Source organism: Nuphar pumila, chromosome 7 (assembly GCF_984573655.1).
Source record: "Nuphar pumila chromosome 7, dmNupPumi1.hap1.1, whole genome shotgun sequence".
Taxonomy (NCBI): domain Eukaryota; kingdom Viridiplantae; phylum Streptophyta; class Magnoliopsida; order Nymphaeales; family Nymphaeaceae; genus Nuphar; species Nuphar pumila.
The window spans coordinates 29,342,559-29,367,855 of NC_143255.1; the positions used below are offsets into that span (position 1 = coordinate 29,342,559).

The 25,297-nt window shown below is 39.2% G+C and overlaps 1 long non-coding RNA gene across 1 annotated transcript; it reads right to left on the reverse strand.

Moving 5' to 3' along the window:
• Positions 1–19,729: 19,729 nt before the first annotated feature.
• On the reverse strand, positions 19,730–23,332 carry LOC149831695 (uncharacterized). Its single transcript, XR_016433308.1, has 3 exons — positions 22,889–23,332; positions 20,197–22,124; positions 19,730–20,092 (listed from the first exon to the last, which is right to left on the reverse strand). It is a non-coding gene; the product is annotated as an uncharacterized LOC149831695 (long non-coding RNA).
• Positions 23,333–25,297: the final 1,965 nt, after the last annotated feature.

Here is a 25,297-nt window from a genome sequence, read left to right on the forward strand (position 1 = left end):
TGAGACAAGTTTTCCTAACCATGGATGCTTGTATTGTGAGAATTATGTTCCCCAACCATATAGAATTATCTCCCTATTATAATCGACCCATAAGATATCTTACCTTAATCAACTTCCAACCTCAAATTAGTTTTTTTTTTATGACGAGAAACCCTACCAACCTCATACATATTAGTTGAATGCATTAACCCGAGTGAGAGAGAGGGGGGAATTGGGTACGATGATTAGGGCTGTCAACGGGTCGGGTTTACTGGGACCCAACCCGGACCAAACCCTATAGGGTCTGGGTATAGTGACAAATAAGAAGAACCGATTAAGACTTGAGTCCGGACTCAAAGGTCCGATTAATACATAAACCCAGGTATAGTTTGTGAAACTTTATACCAGACATGGGCCCAACCCGAGTTCCGATTAAGACCCACAAATTTTCATTGTAAAAATGCTAAAAAATATTATTTTATCGAGTATGGTCTAGGTCTGGTTCATGTAATTCTTATCGGGTCCGGTATGGTTTCTCTTATAGTGGACCCGATTACACCCGAGTCTGGATCAAATACCACACCCGAAAATCTAGTCTAGAGGTCTGGTTCCACCTAGATCCGAACCTGTTGACACCCCTAATGATGATTGATGCTCATCATACACTTCTTTCTAATTTTTTCATGTATTTTAACATTGTCATGTTATCTTTTCGGTTTCTAATTATATAAATCATTTCAACTATTTGAGATCGAGCATTCAGAATGAGGCAGGTAGAGCTTTACTGAGTGAAAAATGCATCGAGTGTAGGAATGTGCAATATGTGTTGGCTTGATCGGTGACATGCGATGATAGCACATCACACGATAGGCATCGTCGTTAGTGCATCGCTTTGTGACGGCACAAACATGGAGTGTTGTTTGGTTAAGCAATGCTAGCGGATCAGAGGATGTTGTTTTTGGAGATTTGGTTAATGACCTTTCAGCTTATAGAAAGGTCCCACGTGTAATGATTGGATGCATGGGTGTGTGTGTGGGTTAGGGCTAATTATCTTAGAATTCACCTTAGGTTATTTTAACCTAGTATGGTGACTCGGGGCTATGCGAGAATGCCTAGGCGCCAACGAATGAGTGTGGGTGGTGCTCTTCGTTATGGTGTTCAATCATCAACTGGTCTTCAGACTGGGAGCCACAAGGTCTTGTTCCTTCAGTGGCATGGTTTGATGTAGCATGTGCATGAAGTCGCAATATGTTTCATAGCAAGCAAAGCTAAGGCAAAGTTTGTGCCCCTTTTTGAAAGTAATAGCTAGTATGAGACGACTATGTACTAAGTGACATGGACTATATAGAATGTGCATTTGAAAATGTGCTTGATCAGCTTCCGCTAGGCAGCTGCTCTTGAGGTGATGTGTAGGGCCAATGAAATGATTCAACACATGGAAAAGTGTTGGTATACGACATTCGGCCATTAGGCTGACCAAATTGGATAGTCTAGCGCATCATGGGTTTGCAAAAAAATTTATGCTCATGATAAATTAGTTGCAAGTGAGTGACTGAAAGGCTTGCGGTGCTAAGGAAGGATCGTCGCATTGCACTGGATTATTGAAGAAATAGGCCTGTGACACCAACCTTTGAAGAAACAATCTCTCTCTCCATGCGTGTGTGCAAGCCAAAGTTCTCCAACCATGCTCCACCCTAAGATACATGTTCCCCCAACCATATAAAATATCTCGATTGCCATGAAGATAAATGTTCTCCAGGTAGAGCTGCAACGAGTCTGGTATCTGATCCATTTGGGTGTACCCGAATCCGACCAGATAACAGAGTCAGGTTCAGGCCCACACTATATTAACTAGGTTCAGAAATTGAGAGCCCAAACAGAATCAGTATAATTTTGAAAAGCATCAAGTTAAAAAATTTCTTTTGAAAGAATTTTAATTTTGTTGACAGGATTTTTATAATAAAGTGCTCAGGTAGGTCGGTCAAGTTGGATATCCGACAAAAATTGAAGGACAAATCCAGCCAAAGTGACATTTGAGCCGACCTGAATCCAACCCGAATATCCTTTACTTTTATAACATCTTTGGATATTTAGGTTTAGTTCGTGTCAAATACCTGACCCACATCACAACCCTATCTCAAGCCCCCCAGAAAACCATAAAAAAAATCAACTTGATTCTTGTTGAGAGTCTTTTCACTATCTAAGTGCATTGGTAAACCCTTGAGTTTGTATACCCAACTTAACCTTGCGGCAAAGATGCGCTTGTGGGTTTTGAGCTCGTGATGTCCTATCAATTTGGTGACAGCTCACAAGTGGCGCATACCTAGGGGTGGTGGCAGTGGACCAGGAGAAAACGGGCCCCAACCCCGCCTTGCCCTATTTGAACTAGGGATGGAGGAGAGGAAGCGGGGATAGAAGCAGGGATGGAGGTTAAAATCAAAACCCATGTGGGGATGGACTTAGACTTTTCTTCACCGGCATGCCCCATCCCTGCCCCGTCTCACCCCGGCCTGTCCCCAATCCTTCTTTAGAGATGACAAAGGACCAAGAGGAAACGGGGCTCCGCCCTGCCTCGCCCCTTTTGGACTAGTGATGGAGCTTAAAATTCAAACCCATGTGGGGATGGAGGCGGGGATGAAGGTCCGGATTTTGAGGCAATGCAGGGGTGAAGACCTTGTCCCCCGCCCCCGTTCCACCCCTACGCGTACCTCATAAGTGCAATATATGTAATTATTATTTTATTATCACCTTGAAATCCCCCACTATATATTCTTTTCTATTTTTTCTTACCATTGGTCTCGTTTGGCCATCATAACTTACCTGTCTGTTAAAAGGTGGTGTCCCTTTGGCCCACCCACTCAGGTCAATAACATCATAATTTTGGCTAGGAATCGTGTTTGGCTGTAATAAAATCCTAATTTTTTGAATTGTGAAATTTAGGTATATTGTGAGAATGTGAGCCATTGATTTCGGTGGCTCCTAACGAGACCTTACATATCATAATCACATGGTTCATTTTTTTTTTATACAAACCCTATGCAAGATATCTATTGGTTTTTTTGGCCATCCAATTATTATGTGTGTGCGCGCACACATATATAGAGAAAGAGATTTACTCAATAAGAAAATTTGTTATTATACTAAGGCTTTGTTTGTCTCATGCAACTTACATGGGGGAAAGTGTTGAGTTGGCAACCTGATGTACTCACGAATGAAACAAACATTAAATCATGAAGAAAGGGTCATGCTTGCACAAGTGGGTATCAGTTTTTTTTCAAGGGAGTTGGCGTTATGGGGTGAGGGGGCCTTGGCTACTAGACGGGCAATTAAGGTTACATAGGTGCACCTTTCTGCACAAGCCAATGCGTGGCATAGGCCCCGGGTGCAGGGTTCTAGCCTTCAAGTTTTACGCAGCTGACACGACAACCGTAGGTATGACAAAATGAGCCAGTGTCTTCATGCCGTGTGTGGTTTCTTCGGGTTAAAAATTAAAAAAAAAAAAACTTTTTATACTTGAATTCATTCATACCTCATCTTATGAAACTTTCACATGGGCTAACTTGTCCATACTTTTTAAAAATCAGTGTTGATTCCCATGTAAAGTCCTTCCTTTGCTTGTGAATGAAACAAATGATGCCCAAGAAAAACATATAAAAGCCAGAATTATTGTTTCCTGTCTTCCAGCTAGTGCAATGCTTCAGTAATGTCACTAGCAAGAGACCAAAAGCACAAGAAAATTTTGAAGATGCATGGGTTTGGATTTTTATTAGTAAGCATGGCCGAGACTTAGCCAACATCAAGTTTCACTGAGTTAGCCAAGCGTCTTTGAAAGAAAACCATTAGTGCTTATCAAGAAAATTACAAAACAAAAACTGAAAGAAGAATTCCGGTTCAACAACAAAAGAACTAATTTTTTCCTTGCCAAAAAAAAACCCAAAAAAAAAACAATTGCTCTTTTTTTGTTCTTATTTTAATCTTACCCCATTTATTCTCTCTCAACAACAAAATCCAAGAAGTAAAAGAAGACTTATGTTTGGTTGCTCTTTACAAATGTGAAAGTAAATCTCACAAGAATCAAAATCATGTGAAATGAGTTTTTACGAGATTCCACTTCTCATGTTTGATTGGTGTGAGGAAAGTAATCTCGTTTATATGAGATTCATTTTTTTGTTTGATAAGTTGACACGGATTCATTTTCTCATGTTATACATAATTGGAACAAGGATTGGATACAGACCATGGATTGTATCAATGCTTTTTTTTTTAATTTAATGACTAGATTGAATCTAATGGATCATGAATTAGATAAATGTATTTTCTGGATTTAATGAATCATGGATTGTTTCAATGATTTTTTTGGATTTAGTGGATCATTGATTGGATTTAATGGACATGTACATGGATTTTTATTGGATCATAATTTGAATTGATCATATTTAGATCCCGTTAGGCTTAAGCTTGGATATGATAAAGTAGTTTTAAACAAATTATGAATTTTTTGACATGGATTTTTAATTCTTCATGGATTGGATTGATCATATCATTCTTAGAAAAAAATAAAAATATTGAAATATTCAAAATATCACCACTTATAAATTTTATTTTTTAAAATTTTTCAAAAGAAAACTCATGGAATATTGATATACATAAGAAACTAAAATTATATAATTCTAAAAATATAAAAAGCAGACAAGGTTTTGCTTTTATTATATTTGTATAAGGATAAAGCATGAATTTTCAAACTGGTGATATTTTGAAATATCATTTTTTAAAGATAGTGATAAAAAGTTACTGATATCCCACCCCGACAGAGGCCAAAGAGCTCTTCCCACACGACGGAAACAAAAAAATCTCAGGGTTTAAGTGATTTAGAATCACATGATATTCTAAATCTGTTTGGTTGTGCATGAAATTTGGGGTCATATGAGAAACACTTTCATTCAAATCAGAGTGATTATAGAACCAAACCAAAGCAAATCGGATGTTCTTGGCAAAATGCATCTTTAATGGAATAAGGAAAAAAGTGCATTTTATTTCAAGAAGCCACTGACACTGACAAAAACTGACGCAATGTCATGAATTTGACTATCTGAAAGCAAAACTTTAATTGTTGAAAGGCACATATTACCAAAACTTAGAGCATATTAAATGCAATGATAAAGAAGTTAGGTAAAATATGAAAAGATGGTATTTAATAGAGCTTCTGTAAAGTAGAAACTTGATGAAAAAGATATTTTCTGAGTGAAAACTTCCTTTGTTTGTAGTTTTGGTGTGTTAATGCTCGAGTGCAGCCATTCTCCAAAAAAAAATTGCTCCTGTCTAACCATCTTTTCACATGTTAAATCAAGTTCCAGATGCATAGGGATGGCAGCCTGCCTGACAATCATCTATCTTGGCATTTCTGCGTACAGCGCCACTGCATAAAAAATGATCATATTTTACACATGTAAGTATTAATTTTATTATACCTTAGGGGTTGCCCACATGGTCTCCAGAAGTCTCTTCCTACCATGAGTTTAAGTCTCTGTATGGGCGCAGGAGGCACCTTGGGGGTTGAGAGGGAGTAGGTTATATGTTTTCCTTCTTTGGGGTCCTGATTGAGCCTCATGTGGCACTCAGTTGGGTGTACGGGACCCGTACATCACCGGGGACAAGTACCACGCGGTGCTCAGTCGGAACCCCAAACATGCACTGTAGCTACAGTGCATGTTCGGGGGAGAACACACAACACCCTCTCGTTGAGAGGGGCAGACACATGGTTGATAGGTCTCTGATTCTAGGTGTGGTTTCTCTGTGTAATAAACAAGAAAAAAATATTAACTTTATTCACTGCCTACATGCCAGATGGAACATGAAGGCCACAATGCCAAATTTTGATTAACCATCTTAAATTATCATTTAGATACATCACTATGATGTTTTCATCATGACCATAGCCATTGACATCATACTTTAGCTTCGCCACTAAAATCCTCATTGTTTTTGTTGCAATGATAATAAGCAGCAAGGCAACTGTATCTATGTTGATACCGACGAGGGTACGAGTAGACCATTTTTTATGAAGTTTCCAATATGAGTAATAGATAAAGAGATACAGATTGAGAGTCAAAATGGAGTATCCCTGTAACTAGGGGTATCAATGGGTCGGGTTTGACCTGGACCCAAACCCATACCAAACCCTATAGAGTCAGGGTTTGGTGATAAATAAAAAGGCCTGATTAGAATTCGGGTTGGATGCAAAGGGTCCGATTAATATATGAAGCTGGGTACGGTTTGTGAAATTTTCAATATAAAAATAATAATAAATATTATTTTACTGGGTATGATTCAGCTCTGGTTCATGAAATTCTTATAGGATCCAGGTATGGTTTTTCTTATAGTAGGTCTGATTAGACCCGGATCCAGACAGATTCCATAATCTCAAATCAGGTTTGGGTCTGGTTTCACCTGGGTCCAAACTCCTTTACTAAGTTGGGGTACCTTAATTGTTGCCATAGGACCCGGTATAACTGATGCACAAAATGGGTGCCTTGATCTGACCATTTATACAGAAAAATGGATTATCTAGGATATTGCATTTTAGAGTGTCAAGCAAAACTAGCTTGTATCCCACTTTTCTGAATAGGTGGTGCACATGAACACCACAAACACCTAATATTACCATCCATCTATTAGCCCACTAGGGCTTTGCTTATTTGGTAGAGGTGACTCATGAACACGCCAAAACCAGAAAAAAAAATGTTTTTTAACTAAGAGAGGGATAGATGATATCTTTTGCACCTTTAATGTAGATTTTCTCCCCTCTTCCAAAAAGAAATCAGCGACCACACATTGGTACCAAACATTTGGTTGGGAAAAAGTAGGGGTGTCAATGGGTCCACCAAACCCTATAAATAAGAAGATCTGATTAAGACCCGAGTCTGGACCCGAAGGTCCAATTAATACACGAATTCAGGTATAGTTTGTGAAATTTTATACTGTGCCCGACCCGAGTTCTGATTAAGACCTGCAATTTTTTAATGTAAAAATGATAAACAAAAATAGTATTTTATTGGGTATGGCCCTGGTCTGGTTCATGTGGTTTTTATTGGGTCCGGGTATGGTTTCTCTTATGATGGGTCCGATTAAACCCAAGTCTGGACCCAATACTATACCCAAAAATAAAAGCCAGGTCTGGTTCCACTTGGGTTTGAACCAAAACCCGACCCGTTGACATGACCCCTAGGAAAAACCCTTGAGGTCCTCCCTACCATATAATAAGTAAAAACCCACGGGGGTTTCGAACTTGTGACATCTTTTCAGCTTGCTGACATTAACAAGCTGCCTCTAGATGAGTGAAGCTCTTGTAATTTTTTTTGTAAAAAAAATGAAAGCAATATGACTAGGTAAGATTCAAAATTTTCAGACACATGCAACAATTGGTTTAAATGTGGATTTAAAGTCTAAAGTCTCTTTCAGGAAAGCACAAGAAAACCATTTAAAATAGCAAATAACACAAAAAAAAATACATTTATGTCATGGTATGTCACGTTTGATGTCACTTGGGACATATGGCTCAGAAGTCAGAACCAGGTCTGTGTGTCTTAGCAATTGAGGGCATGTTTAATGCTCTGGGGACCTATTGTGGGGCTATTGCCAGATCAGTCAAATGGAGGATCTCAAATCTCTTATATGCAATGAGGCCAATTTTTATGCAGCTCTACTATTATCTACGTACCTCAACATTTTTCAGATTGACAATGCACTCGTTTCCAGAAATGCCAAGATGGATGATTGCCAAGCAGGTTACTGCATGCCCACCATGCAAGGACGCTGTATATAATGTGAAGTATGCAATTCTCATTTCTCATAATAGATCCCCTTTTTGGTTTGATTTAGGGGGTCCGGATAGGTATATACAATATATCATTCCCATTTCTTATATCATGGATATGAAATAATATCTAAAGACGCTAAAGAAAGTAGCATAGCAATATCATGGCCTTGATACAATGAGTTTTGGCTCTCTTGCTTAAAACAATCACATTGATATGATGGATAAGCATTCTGAGATTGCCCTTATCAAGCAGTTGAGGGTTGTGGATGGAAATTACCCTTAACTGTGTCACAAAGATACTCTATTTTATTCTGAAGTCATGTCCTCTTATATATATATATATATATATATCATTTTTATGGCAAATTCCACAAAACTGTGGACGTTTGTTTAGGCCTCATGAGAATTTAATTTTATTTTGACTAAGAAAGCTGGGGTTAGGCAGACCCCCACCAGTTGTATAACTCATACCATTGGGTTTTCAACTTGCAATGTCCCAACACAAGGTGATGTGCACTAACCGTTTCTACCAGAGAAAACCTTTTTTGTGGCGCAGTTTGTTTCTGCACCAGTAAAAGAAGCTTTACACCAGTGCTACCATTGGGGTGCGCCTGTAAAAGTTGTTTTTCTTGTAGTGCAAGCGGAGCCCCTGTTGGTATCATGAGAATCATTTTCTCACACAAATGATAAAGTGATTCTCATTTTCCTTGCATAAACAACATGAGAAAATGCAGCATTTAGTAAACGAGAGGGTCATTTTCTCGTTTGCACCAGAATCAGAATAGCAAGGGTTCCCTCCTTGTGATTTTTGGTTCATAGGACTCCAAGCATGTGACCAGCAAACCAAACGTGGCCAAATAAATGTAAAATCAATTGGTAATTGGGTTATATTGATTTAGTTATCATCACCATCATGTCTAAATAATCCAATTTAGCTCCTTTGTTTTTAATGACAAAGTTCTTTCGCCAAAGCAGGTAATCTTGGGATGGAGTCACCAACACCCGAGCCCTTATAGTGCCCATCAGTGGAAGGCACCCACATATCCAATGAGAGTCGAATCTGAATAGCAAGGGTGAACACCTTTCCCCAAGCCCCCCTACCACCCAGGCTGTGTGAATTTGTAATAATACTTTGTCCTTAAATGAATGTGACCTACATGGCTGATTTTTTCAACGTTCACAAAGGAATTTCACATTTTTTTGGCACGTCTTGTTGGCTCCATGGTGATTCTTAGATCTTGGACAAGCTAGCTAACTCACTAACCAGCTTGCACATGATTAGACATCTTTTCCGACTACCTTGTCCTTTGAATCCGTGAGATTTGATGACTTGAGGTGGCATGGGGGTTCGTTGATGTGACAGGGCTCGTATCAAAATCGCACATCTTGGGATTATAAATCCTTTATATAAAGAGAAGGGGGGGAGAGGGATCATCTCAAAAATTCAAAGCTATTAGAAGATTCATATGAAACCTGACATGTGAACCCCAAAACCACGCCTTTTCTTGTTCAAGGATTAGGCTTGTTTGTTTACCTAATGCTTCATGAGAAAAAGCAAATAAAAACTAGAGAGGAAAAGAACCACAGTTTTTTTCTGTTTGTAAACATGAGAAATAACATAACATCCCAGCTAATGTCTCAGGCCTGGTTTTCTAAAATCAAGTCCAAATGGAACCCACTGTGTCCTCCCACACTTTTTTCGGACTGGTCAGACCTTGAGAAAAATATTCATATGTAAAATACGTAAAATATATATATTACAAAATGTAAAAATATAAAATCTTAAAATTTGTTATTATTGTGTTAATGGCAAGATACAAACATGTTATTTTCAAAACATGCACTCTTTTTAAAAAACACCACATTTTTTTGAGGAATGAGTCTTGGAAAATATCATGATAAAATCGCGAGAGTCAAAATATCATTGGTATTTACGGCACAGTTTTACGTAATAAGATATCAGCAGCAGTAAAGGACAGAAGGTAGGGTTGTTATGGCCACCCAATGATCCATTCCTTGTTAATTTTGCTATTGTTTAAGGGAGGAATTAAACTATAACTATGAAAAAAGCTTGCTTTTCGAGTGCCAATTTTTAGCTATCATGGTAAAACAAAGCAGGGGAAAATATTAATATATTATCATCACCTATTCACCTTCCAATAGCCCAAACCTTAAACCCGATATATATATATATATATATATATATATAGGAAAATGGGTCCGTGCTAAACTGTGTACTAAATGGGTTTTTTCAGGCTTCTTCGGTGCTTTTTATGTGGTTCCGGCCCTGTAAATGTATTGGGCATGGTTGACTTACTGAGAATCCATACCTGGATCATGTGTTTTCTATGAAAAAATAGATGTGTGGAGGCTCAAAATTTTACAAAGATTTTGGTCGGTTGATTTTTTTAGCTTTATAAAAGCTCATCCATGTGTTGGAATCAAACACTTCAAGAGCTGATCTCTATAGAGTCAATTTCATAGATCACATCTGTATGGTTAGAATTTAAAAAAAATGAAAAAAGCCTAAAAAACCTATTTAGCATGTGGTTTGGCACCAAATGGGTTTAGCGCGACGCATTTCTCTCTCTCTTTATATATATATATATATTAGAATCACTGGAACCAAAATATGAGAAAGGAAAATCTGAGCATTTCGAACGCTTTTTTTTGCAAATCCAACCAAGTGGATGTGCTTGGCATAATGAATTTACTAGAAATCAACCATTGGATAGTGTACTTTTGATAAAAAAAAAAATTGATTTTTAAATGCTTGAATATTTATGAAAAATATGAGCCATTGATTTTAAAACCTTAAAAAATCTTATTTGTGCATCATAATAGGATTATTCAAGAGTGTGTTCTTATGAAATCATGCATATAGATCACATTTGTACGGTTAGCTAGATTCAAGATAAAAAAATATAAAATTCATAAAAAATGTAATTCACACATTAGACTATATATATATATAAGTTAATCTAATATTAAACTAATTATATTTTAACATTAAATGGATTCAACTTTAGGAAAATGATTAAACACCTCAAAATAATTGTATTTTGCACCATATTTTATAAGATGCATGCGCCGCTACTACTAACCACCATTCATTTTTTCTGACAACCTGTGAGTTGTGGGGCCCAACAACAAGCGGCCATGCACTTTGTGCAAATTCCATTCAGGTGAATTCTCAAGTGAATCGTTCAGAATCAGCTAAAAAATAATTTAGAATATTTCATGTCAACCACAAAGTGACACATGTTAAAACTGTTAAAATAATAATAATATATTAATTTTAAGCATTTTTACATTTATTAAAAAATAACCTATTCAGATTAATTAGTATCGTATCAATTTTTTGCGGATACGATACATGTTGGTCGATAGTGACAACATTGTTCAAAACCCACAAAGGACATTCATTGCCTTGGGGTCGAAAAGCCAAGTGTACTTTCTAATGAGCAGGGGAAACATCAAGGGTTTTTACCCAATGTTGTCAATGTTTCAAACCGCCATGTTTTTCACCTTTTTGCTTTGATGTGTATACCTCTTTCGCACTCTAGAGTGATCCACAAGGCCTTAAGACTTAAGAACCCTGTGTATTCTGATACTCTCTTCCCCTCTTGATGTATTTTGCTTTCAAGTATCTATAAAGAAGCTTTTTGCATCCTTGTCTCTTTGCTCTCTTTGTGTGTGTGCATGCGTGTATTCTTGCTTCCGCTCATGCGCGTGTGCTATGTATTGATTGTGCACTTAAAAGGCCTGCTTTCGGTGTTTGCAAATTCTCGAAGCTACATTGTGGGGGGCTTCGCTTTTAAGCCCGTGACAAGTTGGTATCAGAGCCTTATCGACATTGGGAGTGACAATGGCACCAAAGAAGAATGTTATGACTCCTTCAGGCAGTATGGTTCCTACTGAAAAAGATTTCATGGCCGATGTTGTGACAGTGACCAACATGAAGAAGTTGGTTAATGGAACTTGTGTCGCTTTTAATGATCTCAATGCAGAGATCAAGACAGCAATAGAGGGAGTGGAAGACTCGGTGGAAAGTCTTAGCACTAAACTTAACTACTCGATGGAGGACTTTTCCACCAGATTTGATGATCTGTTGGGTCGGTTCAACATCATGGCTGCTGAATTGGATGTTGTCCCACGAAAGAATGAACAGTTGGAGTGACAGTTGAGGACTGCCCCGGCTGGCGGCGTTGCGTCATATGTGGATAGACCACGTTACAAGCTACTTGTGCCCGCAAAGTATAAAGGCACGCGGGACTCAAAGGATCTCGAGAATTTTATCTACGAGATGGACAAGTTTTTAGAAGCTGCGAGGATAGAGGAGGACACAGATAAGCTGCGGACCGCAACAATGTACTTTGTGGATGAAGCGACTCTCTGGTGGAGACGTCGCTTGGGTGATGTTCGACGGGGATTGGTTGCTATAGTGTTGTGGAATAATCTCCAAAAGGAATTGTGAGACTACTTTTTACCTAAAAATCAAGAGAAAATGGCCCACAAACGATTGTTGACATTGAAATAGACATGGTCAGTGCATGACTATGTCAAGGCATTCTCTTCGATAATGCTGGAAGTTGAGAGAATGGATGATCAGGATCGGTTGTTCTATTTTGGCAACGGGCTGCAAGGATGGGCAAACCAAGAACTCATTTGGCACGACCCTGCAACGCTAGCTGAGGCACTTGTGGTTGCAGAAAAACTTGCCGAGCTTGATAAGAATGACCATGTATTTCAAGGCAGACAACAGAAAAATGATCGCAACATTCGAAGGGACAACCGATGGAATGACCAAGGATAGAATGTTGGTCAGGGGAACTAGCAGAATCATGGCCGACAAGATGGCCAAAATAATAACCAAAATTGGAATAACTTTCAGGGTGACAATTATCATCGTTGTGACTGTTATATCTACCATGGGGATCATTGGCAGGATACATGTCCCAACAGAAACCGCGATCAAGGGAATGGAGATAACCACGCACCCCGAGCTGCGAATGTTGTTCAGGGTGAGGAAGAGGATCAACCTGCAAAGGTGCCAACAGTTGGCGCAATGCAGATAATGAATGCAGTAAAGGTCACACCTGTTGCAAAATCGACAATATGCAAAGAGTTGATGTACTTGAAACTTTTGCTCAATGGAAGACTTACCAAGGCATTGGTAGACACTAGTGCTACACATAACTTCATCTCGCGTGAAGAAGCAGAACGGTTGAGATTACAGTGGGAATGGAAAGAGAACCGCATGAAAGCGGTTAATTTGAAGGCTAAGGCCATTTACGACATTGCTCGTGATGCACCAGTGCGAATCCATAACTGGTCGGGAAGGATCACGTTATCAGTCACATCTATGGATGATTTTAAAGTCATCCTCGGGATGAAATTCTTGATAAGCAGAAAGGTAGTGTTGATGCCTCACCTCAACGTTGTCAGCTTTGAGAGTGAGAAACAACTCTGCCTGGTTACTGCAATAGCAGAAAAGCCCTGTGAGCGCTTGGTGTTTGCGCTCCAGTTGAAGAGAGGCATGAAAAGTGGTGATAAGACTTTTCTTGTCACAATCCGCATTGCAGACGAGGCAGAAGAAGCCGCAGATGTCCTAGAGGTCTTAGCGCCAGTATTGAAAGAGTTTGGCGATGTTATACCCGCCGAGATGCCGAAGAAGCTACCTCCGAGGCGTGAGGTAGATCATCAGATTGAACTAGTACCAGGTGCATGACCACCTACAATGGTTCCTTGTCGCATGGCAATTCTTGAGCTGCAGAAATTATGCAAACAATTGGATGATATGCTCAAAGTAGGGATCATCCAACCATCCAAAGCTCCATTTAAAGCACCCGTGTTGTTTCAAGCAAAGCATGATGGGTCGAAGCGGTTGTGTGTCGACTATAGGGCACTGAACAAAATGACGGTGAAAGATAAGTACCCGCTTCCTTTGATTGCAGACTTGTTTGATCAACTTGGAAAGGCAAAGGTCTTCTCTAAGTTGGATTTGAGATCTGACTACTGACAAGTCAGAGTTGCAGAAGGGGATGAGCCAAAGACTACCTGTGTAACGCGATATGGGGTGTTTGAATTCCTTGTCATGCCCTTTGGCTTAACGAACACGCCCTCTACCTTTTCAACCTTAATGAATAAGATCTTTTATTCGCACCTTAACAAGTATGTTGTCGTGTACCTGGATGATATAGTGGTGTACAGTGACTCGATGGAGCAGCATGTTCAACACCTTCAGATTGTGTTTCAGACTCTGAAGGACCACGAGTTGTATGTCAAGCAGGAAAAGTGCCTATTCGGCCAAAAGAAAGTCCATTTTCGTGGGCATATTGTGGGAGGAGGCATTCTCGAAATGGACCACAAGAAGATTGAGGCTATTCAAGCATGGGAGCCGCCCTCTAAGGTTTCAGAGTTACGCTCCTTCTTGGAGCTTGCAAATTATTGCCGACGCTTCATCAAGGGATACTTGCATATCGCTGAGGCGCTCACAGATCTATTGAAGAAAGACAGACCATGGCTATGGTCTGATGCCTGCGAGAAGACTTTTAATGGGTTGAAGCATGCCCTGACAGAGGAGTTAGTGCTAAAGTTGCCCGACTGTCGACAATTGTTTAAAGTGCAGACCGATGTGTTTGACTTCACTATTGGTGGGGTGTTGCTCCAAGAAGGACATTCTATCGCATTTGAAAGTAGAAAGTTGAACGACATTGAGTGTCGATACACTGTGCACGAGCGCGAGATATTGGTGGTCGTGCATTGTCTCCGCACATGGAGGCACTATCTTTTGGGGTCACAGTTCGTTGTGCACACTGACAATGTCACGACAAGTTACTTTCAGACTCAGAAGAAGCTGAGTCTAAGGCAAACGCACTGGCAAGATTTCTTGGCAAAATTTGATATGGCCCTCAAATACAAGCCAGGCAGGACCAATGTTGTGGTCGATGCCTTGAGTCGGAAGGCAGAACTCACAGTTTTGCTTCCTTGGGACGGTAGTCTAAGCCAATCGATGAGCGATCTTCTCGAACAGGTGCGAGAAGCTTTAAAAAGTGACCCAATGTCTCAACAATTGATCACATTGGTAAAGAAAGGAAAGACAGAGAGATTTTGGCTAGAGGACAATTTGCTCTCCGCAGCGGGCGACCGTTTATATATTTCGTGGCAAGATACCTTGAGGAGGCGCTTAATGCATGAGTGCCACGATACCACCTGGGCGGGTCACCCAGGGCAACAAAGGACCTTGGCGTTGTTAGAATGCGCATTCTATTGGCCGCAGATGCGTGATCATATAGATGCTTATGTGCGGACTTGCTTGATTTGCCAACAAGACAAGCCCATCAATCAGAGACCCGGTGGACTACTGGAGCCCCTACTTGTGCCAAGTCGTCTGTGGGAGTGCATAACCATGGATTTTATTGTGAGCTTGCTGACAGCACAAGGTTGTAGTTCGATCTACGTGGTTGTGGATAGGTTCTCGAAGTATGTTGTCTCTGTGCCTACCCCTACCACCTGCTCAGCTGCAGATACTGCGAAGTTGTTCATGCAGAACGTAATCAAGTATTGGGAAATTCCTAAGAGCATCGTCAACAATCGTAATGCACGTTTCACTGGTAAGTTCTGACGAGAAGTATTTCACTTAACGGGGACAAACTTGTATTTTAGCACAAGTTTTCACCCCCAAACCGATAGACAAATAAAGAGAATAAACAGTATGCTAGAGGAATACTTGTGACACTTTGTCAGTGCCAACCAAAGGGATTTGGTTGATTTACTTGATGTGGCTCAATTCTGCTACAACCTTCAAAAGAGCGAGTCCTCCGCCCATAGTCCATTTGAAGTCGCAACCAGACAACAGCCGCAGACTCCGCACTCTCTTGCTGCGCAAGGATGTGGCAAAGCACCTTATGCATACCAGTTCATCAGGAACTGGCAAGATCAGACAGAGTTGGAGAAGGCATACCTAAACAAGGCGACCAAGCACATGAAGAAATGGGCAGATGAGAAGCATCGTCCAGCAGAATTTCGTGTTGGAGACAAAGTGTTGGCCAAGCACTTTTCCGACTGCACAACTATCTTTCGAGGCCATCACTGAGACCTTATTTGCAAGTATGATGGTCCTTTCACCATTATCAAACGTGTGGGAAACTTGGCATACCGGTTGAACCTGCCAACAAACTTTCAAGTGTATCCGGTATTCCACATATGTAACCTGAAGTCATTCCATGAAGATGAAGGAGATCCTCAACAGAGCATGCCTCAACGTGCTCTGATCCCGCAACGAGCTCTCTCAACAGTCAGTGTATCAGACAGAGAGCCAGAGCTCATCTTTAACCATTCCAACAACTATCTAGAAGAAGTCAAAAAGTACTTAGTGCAGTGAAAAGGATTGCCAGAATGTGAAGCCACCTGGGAAAAGGCCAACAACATGTTTCAGCATCAACAATTTGTAGAAGATTACCATGAACAATTGGCGTCGATGATGGCGCCAACTTAGGCGGGGGAGCGTGTTTCGGACCGTCACGTTTTTCACCTTTTTGCTCTGATGTATATAGTTCTTTGGCACTCTAGAGTGCCCCACACGGCCTTAAGGCTTAAGAACCCCGTGTATTTGGACTCTCTCTTCCCCTCACGGTCTACTTTGCTTTCAAGTATCTATAAAGAAGCTTTTTGCATCCTTGTCTCTTTGCTCTCTTTGTGTTTGTGCATACGCGTATTCTTGATTTTGCTTGTGCATGTGTGCTATGCATTGCTTGTGTGCTTAAAAGGCCTGCTTTCGGTGTTTGCAAATTCCCGAAGCTACGTCGCGTGGGCCTTCGCTTCTAAGCCCGTGACAATAAGTATCCATCCGCATAAAATCAATACGCTTCATCCTTGAATCGGCTATTTCTTAATAAATATAAACATACTTAAGATTATTTTTAAAAATTATTGTAATATATTTATCATGTGTCACATTGTGGTTGACAAGTAATATTTTTAATTATTTTTTGGCCGAATCAAAACTGCCGATTGGATTCACCTGAATCATTGCCAAATGATATAGGACCGATACTTATACTGACAACACTGCTTTTACCACATACAGTCTGTGATTTGGAGGGTGAGGCTCTTTTCCCTTCGTCTAACAAAAAAAAGAAGTTTGTATACTTTCAATGACTTGGTTTTCATTCACTTAATTGGGTTAGATGGTTTTCATTCCAAGTTTTGGATCCTACCCATAATCTCTAGCTTTTAGACTTTTTTAAGCATCAAGGAAACAAAATAGATTGGTAATGCTCCACAAACAGTCGTATATCAAGTTCTTTCTCAAGCCAATTAGAAACCCAAAAAATTGTGGGTTTATTTTCAATGTCCTATTTTGATATCCACATACGAGTCAGATCGGGTCATCACCTAGCGATGATGTTAGTCGCAATCGAGCTAATCCAAGGCATGGGTCGATGTTGCCATTGGGTGGCACCCTATATGACAAATATCAGTCATATTTTGGGTATAGCAAAAAAATGTGATACTTTAAGTTGCCATATTTTTCGGTTAAATTTAAAAGCGATGATTTCATCAAAATATTATTGTCTTTAATTATAATCTGTGGTATTTTATGAAAAATGATTTTTTAAATTATTTTTATGTTTCATTTCATCATGCAAATAGTGTTTTATTTTTGCCAATAGAACACTATAAATATGAACATTTTCAATTTCTTATGAGAGTTTGGAAGGCTATTATTTTGCCGTTTTAAATGTTCATCACTATTATGTCACCCAACCTGACGCTCCCCAAACCTTAACCCCCCAATAACCGGATCCGAGACCATTATCTAGTGTAGGCTCGGCTGGGTTCATATTGGGCTTAGGTTGAACAAGATGCCTATAAGCAGGGTTGGTAGACAAACCGAGCTGCTCGTTTAGCTTAAACAGTCAACTGCAACCTCAAGGTGTTTGGCTTTGTGTGTGTGTATATAGATATATAGATAGATAGATAGATAAATATGGAAAATGTAAACTGGTAGGCACCGAGATTTTTTTTTTTTGTTTTTTTTTTTAAATGTCATTGTATGGATACGATCTGGATAATTGGTTTTATATAAATAGACTCTTGGATCATCTGATTACGATGTATAAGAAAGATCTTTTAATGCTTGAAAATTAACGGCTCAGAATTTACATAAATATTCAATCATATGGACTACGCCTAATGCATTTGCAGGGTTAGATTTGTGAAAAACCTATGAAAATCTCGTAGTTTTACATATTTTACTGGTTTACATGTTTCAGTTTTCTTATATATATATATATATATATATATATATATATATATATATATATATATATATATATATATATATATATATATATATATATATAAGGTACTCTTACATCACCTATTCCCACCTAATAGAAGCTTCAAATTTTCAAAAAAAAATGAGCCTTTTTCATAGATCAGAGCATATGGATATGATCTACAATTATTATTGAGTGAAAAACAAGTTTTTGATTATGTGATTATGGCATATACGTAGGTTTTTAAGATCTTCAAAAATCAATGGCTTACAATGTACCAAAATTTCATGACATAAAAAATCTATTTTTATGTCCAAAAAAACATGATCTAAAACACGTTTTCTATCAAATAAACCTTGTTAAGTGCATATATATATATATATATATATATATAAAAGGTTTGATTGAGAAAATGCAACCAACAACTATGACTTCTAGTACGTGGGAGTAAGTGCACCCAGAGTAGGAGCCTGAAGCCTCATAGCATTACTAAAAGTGGTGGTCTTGACCAAATTTGTACCGTTGATAGAGAGAGAGTAGGGTGTATCATCAAACGCCCAAAAAGTTTGATGCAAATTAGACGAATTTGTATTGCTGCTGTGATCAACGGTGTATTTTTTTTTTTGCATGAATAGAGTTTTTAATGGCGGTCTTGACCGCTGCTAAAGTAATTTTTACGAAGCACTTGAGTGTATCCGATTTGAGTCTGACATTACCTCCTTTGGTGTGTGTGTATATATATATATATTGGCTACTAATGAAGGTAGAAACTAATGAGTTATGTGTATATATATATATTGGCTACTAATGAAGGTAGAAACTAATGAGTTATAAATCATAGGGGCAAGTTGTATCGAGTCAATCTAACCATGCATGTGTTCAACATCGTTTATTTGCTAAGAATCAAGCCTTGCATCGTGATTTTCTGATGTAAAAATGTAATCTTTTGAGTTATAAAATTTTGACACATCAAGGTCAAAACCAACTTGACTGAGGTTCCAGTCCAACCGTGAAATTCAGCTGTCAGATGAAAGGTGTTAGCATACAGAAATCCACAACAAAAATTTGTTCGATCTTGTAACATGGTCATCATCTCGACAGATATTTTCAACACGGAATCGGCCTTGTATTGAATGCGGGGGCAGATTCAGGCCCCATGCAAAAAGGGACTGATTGAGCTGTGCTGACCGATCCTGAATTAGGCCCGAATCGTTTTATATATGTATTTATTCACTACACGATTTTTTTTTAGGTTTTTATAAACAAAGCGATCCAGAACAATCTGATCCGATCAACTTCGATTCAAGATTCAAGTTTTTTTTTTTTTTGAAAACCGATCCCAACATTTAATCCCGGGGCCAGCGCACATGCCTATGGGCTACCAAGCAACCCAGAGACAAGGCAACTACTTGGACAGTGGCTGACCTAACCTCTCAGCCCTTTTCTTTTCTTTTTAAAACCGCCTACAGGATCGGAGACTTAGCTGCGCTGGCTCTGCCTGCCGTACTTACGGCCGCTGTCCTGGTTGCGTAAAACTCCGTGGGCAGGGGCTTACCCATGAGATATGAAAAGCAATGGGCCCTTATTTTCAAATTTCTAATACAACAGCACGTTCAACTTCAAAAAATAATAATAATAAACCTAAGGAGCACAAGAAAAAAATTCCCCTCGTTTTTTAATTCCTCAAAAGTCACCAAAACATCCTAGCAACATAAACAACAAGATAGATGAAAAAACTATCAGACTTATCAGTCTAAAAGAAGAGCTCAAAGAGCCCACATGCTCTTTTCTAAGATTTCCACTAAACTACAAATCCAAGAAGAAGATCATCACAGACCCACCCTTTTTTGTTTCTTTTCCCTTTTTATGAATTGAGATGAAGTCACTAGTGATCTATAATCCTACGTAATTACAAACATATCTAGATCTCATTACAGATACTCAACACCAACTCAGCTAAACATTGTTCCCCTGCGAACATCCATTCTTCTCTGTCCATTTTGCAAATCACCTGTTTCAAGAACAAAGTACATGTCACCAACAGCTTTCTTATGGCATTAGCAGGAAGAAACAATCGAAAGAAAAGTTTCAAGTACAAGAGAATGAAGCAATTACCTTGTCCTCTATCATCTGTACCACTAAAATGAAGTCCTCAAGGTTGGGAGTGGGCATCCAACCTACCGAATCATAAACTAAGCTTTTGACAAGCCATTACTCATAGAGAGAGATTGAGATCTTGATGAGGAGAAGAGGGGGAAGAAGATGATGCAAAGGTTACATAGAACATGTCAAAGCAGGCAGATGCCTTCCCAACTTTCCCTTTCAAAAAAAACGGGAAAGAAGGGAAGATGTGCTACCGCTTGATGCCCTTCACAGAGGATCGGAAGAGCTGGAGATTAACAGAAGGAAAGAGAAAAAGAAAACCATGGTTATAAGGATGGCCATCACTGAAATTGTTGAAGATCAGAAAGTAGGAAGGAAATAAAAAGAAAGAAAGGAATCCAGTCAACAGGTTTGCTAGCAGAGGTAAGGAGTCTGAGGATTACAGAGCACAGAAAATGAAGGGATGGGAAGCAAGGAAAATCCAACATAACAAGCATAAGAACCAACGGAAACCAGAGAATCTAAGAGAGACAGAAACTTCAGTCATCTACAAGACAACAGAGCTACTATACAGTAAAAACTCAGTAAGAACATAAAATTGAAGGATGAAACCTACTAAACCAGAAGCTGACATTGACTAACTCTATGCAGCAATTATATCTACCTTACATTTCAGCTTAACTGACAAACAAATCCTACAACTCTAGCTTGGTTCCCCATCTAGGCAACCTATGTAAAGCCAGCAAAGATCATCATCATTCCTTGCTATGTACTTTCTAAAGACCACAACAAACTAACACAGAAATCTATTCCTATGATCATGAGGTCTATTTACAGAATTAGGGGAATCCATTTGATGATTTAATCATCATGGAGATCAAGATGGAGAATGCGCCTCAAATCATCGGTCGCAGAAGCAGTATCTAGAAAAAAACCACACCCAGACAAAGAAGAATGAGAATCCCTAGAGGATGACGGAGGGGCAGATTTCACAGCATGCATTTTTGGGAATTCAGAATCTGGAAGCAGCAATTCGAGCGAGACGCTCCGCTTCTGCCCCAGAGAAAATTTCGGCATAGGCAGCGAGCTTGGAGCTGGAGAGTTAGAGTATGTTGGCCCAGCCCAGCATTCTGAACTTGGTGAAGCAGGGAAAAACTCGGTGTCTCTGAGTGCAAGAGAAAGATCGTCATTGTTATGCCTTCTTTTGGATTCAATTGGAATCGGAGTGCTGGAGGTGCTGATATTCACTGTTCCATTCCTGGACGTTCCATTGCTTTCACGGGTTGGCGTATAGGAGTATGGTGCTTCCACTTCACCATATCTGACATGTTTCGTACCAAAAGAACCATTACAGAATGCCAATGGAGAAGGAAGTATGCTGGGTCCAGACTCAGAACTTCGGCAATTTACTGGAATCTGGTTCCTAGTCTCCTGGTGACAGACATGTTGCGGCTGAACCAAAAGAACAAGGGTCTCCATTGAAAAGGGAAAAGCTTCAAGCTCCTCAAGTATCGAGAGAATGAATATACAAACTATATCATCTATATTATATATCTCGATGTTCTCAAAGCAAATCTATCTAAAACAAGGTATCTGAATCTAGGCATCCCTGTATTGTAGTCAAGCACAATACAAAACAAAAAATCCAAGCAACCAGAATGAAAATATGGATCAGAAACTGATTCACCAATAATCATAGATTAAGGTCACTCCCACCAAACTGTACTTGTATTTATGAATATTCTGAGCCAATCTGATTCCTGTGCCTTTTTAACCTGTCTGCTGAACCAGAAGTAAAATTTCATACAAAAATACCAGGCCACTGCTTTGGAGAAATACCTCAAAGCTAGTCTTGTACTCCTTAAGGAAAAAGCTTGATCAACTCGATATATACTCTTCAGCAATATTCAACCAAACCCGAGTCACCCTCCTCTCTGTGACTGCATTAAAAAGGAAAAGATGAACATCAAAACTATCAAAAGGAGAAAAAAAGAAAGAAAAGATTAACATAAAGTTCAAAACTTTTCACCATAAACAATAGCATAATATGAATTAAACCATAAAAACATGCACGATGTAAGATCTTAGAAAAATGTGAGAACGACAAACAGTATTCCCTGAAATTATAGAATTTTCCTTAATTCAAAGTGCTTGAATTTATCTTCTATATGAGAGAGAAAGAGAGCAAATTGCATGATTATTCAATGAGATTTTCGATTGAAAACTCAAAATGTGTCACTAGATATACTGGTTTAGAGAAACACAGAGATTTTTCAGAAGAGGAAGGATCGTCAATTAAAACTACAAATCAAACAAGATCGCCAACTAAAAAGGAGAAAAAATGACTATCCTTCAATTTCTTCAAAAAGTGTTAATATTTTCTGTCTACTCCGAAAAAGTTCGCCAAACGCCGCCTTCGGGGTCAGAAATCAAAGAAGTGACTAAAGAACGACATGAATATCATCACAAATGAACTACAAGAACAAAACTTTACGGACGAAATCCATCAAAACTTTTATACGGATCATATGCTAGGAACTGCACAAACATGATCGTATCTAATTTCACACCAAGATCCAGAAATACCTAGCACCCGATTAACACAAAAAACAAAAAATTTCATTACAAGCGCTAAAACTCAATCATGTGTGTCAAAAAAATGACATCATCCAAATCTTCATTTTCTAGTGAGTAAAAAGCTGACCTTCAGCCCGAAGACTCCCGGATCCACACTCAAAGAGAAACCTTTCAACTTTCCAAAACTCTCCTCAACTAGATCTCCCCAAATAAATCCCTAACCGCCAAAAAGACTCCACAGTTCACCAGATTCAACACCGTTCGTCGCGAGTCACACATCCGAACGCCGGAAAACGAAAAATATACAGGCGGCGTCTTAGATCCAAGCAGATCGTGCGCGGGTTAACCCTAGATGAAGAAAAATAAATACTCCAGACCTCTTTCTGCCGAGAAAAGCGAGATCGCCAAATTTCACGAAAACACCGTCGGAATTTCGAAAAACGGCGAGATCCAAGCAATTCCGAAGGGGAACTCTCGTTCTTAGCGACGGACTTCGCCTCTATCCGCCGTGGAAGCTCCGTTAGAGAGAGAGAGAGAGAGAACCAGAATGGCACGGACTTGAAATGAGGATAAAACCGATTTAAATAGTGCAGGGGACCTTTATCTGCCGCTGCCGGTCAGCTTTGTCAGTTCTACGAATGAAAAAGAAAAGACGGTTCACCTCAATTACAAAAATGCCCTCTTCTCTGTCATTACGTGAACGGTCCTCTCCTTGTTTTCGCAAAATCTGTCCTACGGGTAAAGTCTAAAAGAATAATGAAAAAAATAATATTTTATACTACATTGCATATATAAATATTTTTTTTTTTAAAGGCTAGCTGGGGTTAGAGATGCACACCGAACCGAGTCGGCTAAGGCTTGTGCTCTTTGTAAATGAGCTAAGCTTGAACCAGTGTACGAAGCTTGGATGAGCTATCGAGCTGAGCTTGAATGACCTATCGAGTTAGATAAAGCTCGATAGACTTATTGGTTGAAAACTCAATATATATAATATATTTGCAAATAATTTGACAAGTGCATTGTTATTATAATGGGTAGGGCATTCCGTGTTGAGTTCGATTTTTGTCTTTTGAAGCACTTTTTTGCTAAGAATTTTTAGTATTTATACAATTGTTTCAGTGACAATGGTTAAAAAATGTGCTTTGGCTTAATGGTGGTCACTGATTATGTTGGAGAGGTTGGGGGATCAATCTCTCTTTTGCAAAAGAAAATTTTTTAATAGATCATGTTGAAGCTCGGTTCTTTCGAGCCGAGTTAGAACAACGCCTTACAAGCTCAACTCCGAGCTTGAACAGTCATTTTGAACCAAACCAAGTCAGAACACCCCCAAGCTCAGCTCGAACTCAGATCATATGCCATCCCTACCTACTAGTTATACAATTATACCATTGGGTTTTGAACCTGCAACGTCAAGGTGACGTGCTCGTTGCATATACAAATGATTGTAGCAAATTTATATTTATGTTTTAGCTCAGTATTGGGTTTGATCCTCTTTGATTCATAGATGAGCAATAATGTTGGAAGGGTTTTCTGATGTATACGTGGGTTGAAAATCAATGCATGGCTTACAAAATATCTTTGGTTCGAAGGTGCCATCCTGAAACCTAGTCACCTCAAAGGAGGAGCTGCCATCGGTGGGAGGGGAATGAAGCAAAGGGGAGAGAAGCACCGTGTGAGAGGTAGCCGGATGTAGTGAAGAGGAGTGAGCATACGGTATTGGGCTGTGCACTGGGGATGTAGGTTCAGTTGGTTCAACAGGGTCAAGAACCTAAACAAGAGCAGGATGAGGGGAGTTAATGAATGACAATAAGAATGGGTGCAACAGTGGTTGGGCTAACAACCAGTAGAGATTGAGTACATGAGTCTCAATTTTTATAACAAAAGAAAGACTCAACAAAAATAACATTTTGGGATATTAAAAAAAATTTCCTTATTTGCAAGTTTAAACACCGATCTCAACCAAGAAATACACACAAAGACTTACTTATGAGAGTCTCATGATGCACCGGTAACAAACACAAAGTAAATTGCTTGTTATCTTAGGCACATGCAGAATGTCATTAAGAGTAAACGTAGAACTAGATTTAGAAAAAAAGAAGAGGATCCACTGTGTTTAATCATCAAACCTGCACCATTATCGATTTTTACTGAACCATGACAGCGACAATCTGAATGAAGTGATAAATTGCTGATATCATTGGTAACATGATGTGTGTACCCAAAGACGAGATATGGCCGAGTAATTAGCTTGAATGAGCCACTACCTCTCGACCTGCCTTGATAAATACAGCGACCCTGCTGACCATGATCATATCCACTACGTTGGACACTTTCTGGTTCTAAAACTTGAGCTTCTTGAAGCAAAAGCAAATTGTGCAAATCACTAAGAGTTACATGCTTAGATCTTGTGACTATAGTAGTCTTGAAGGTAGAATACTCAGATGGAAGACCCTTAAGGATCTGCATAATCATATTGTCCTCACCCATTGCAAGTTGGTGTGAAATCTTTTTTGGCACACTAAAAATACTCATCAAT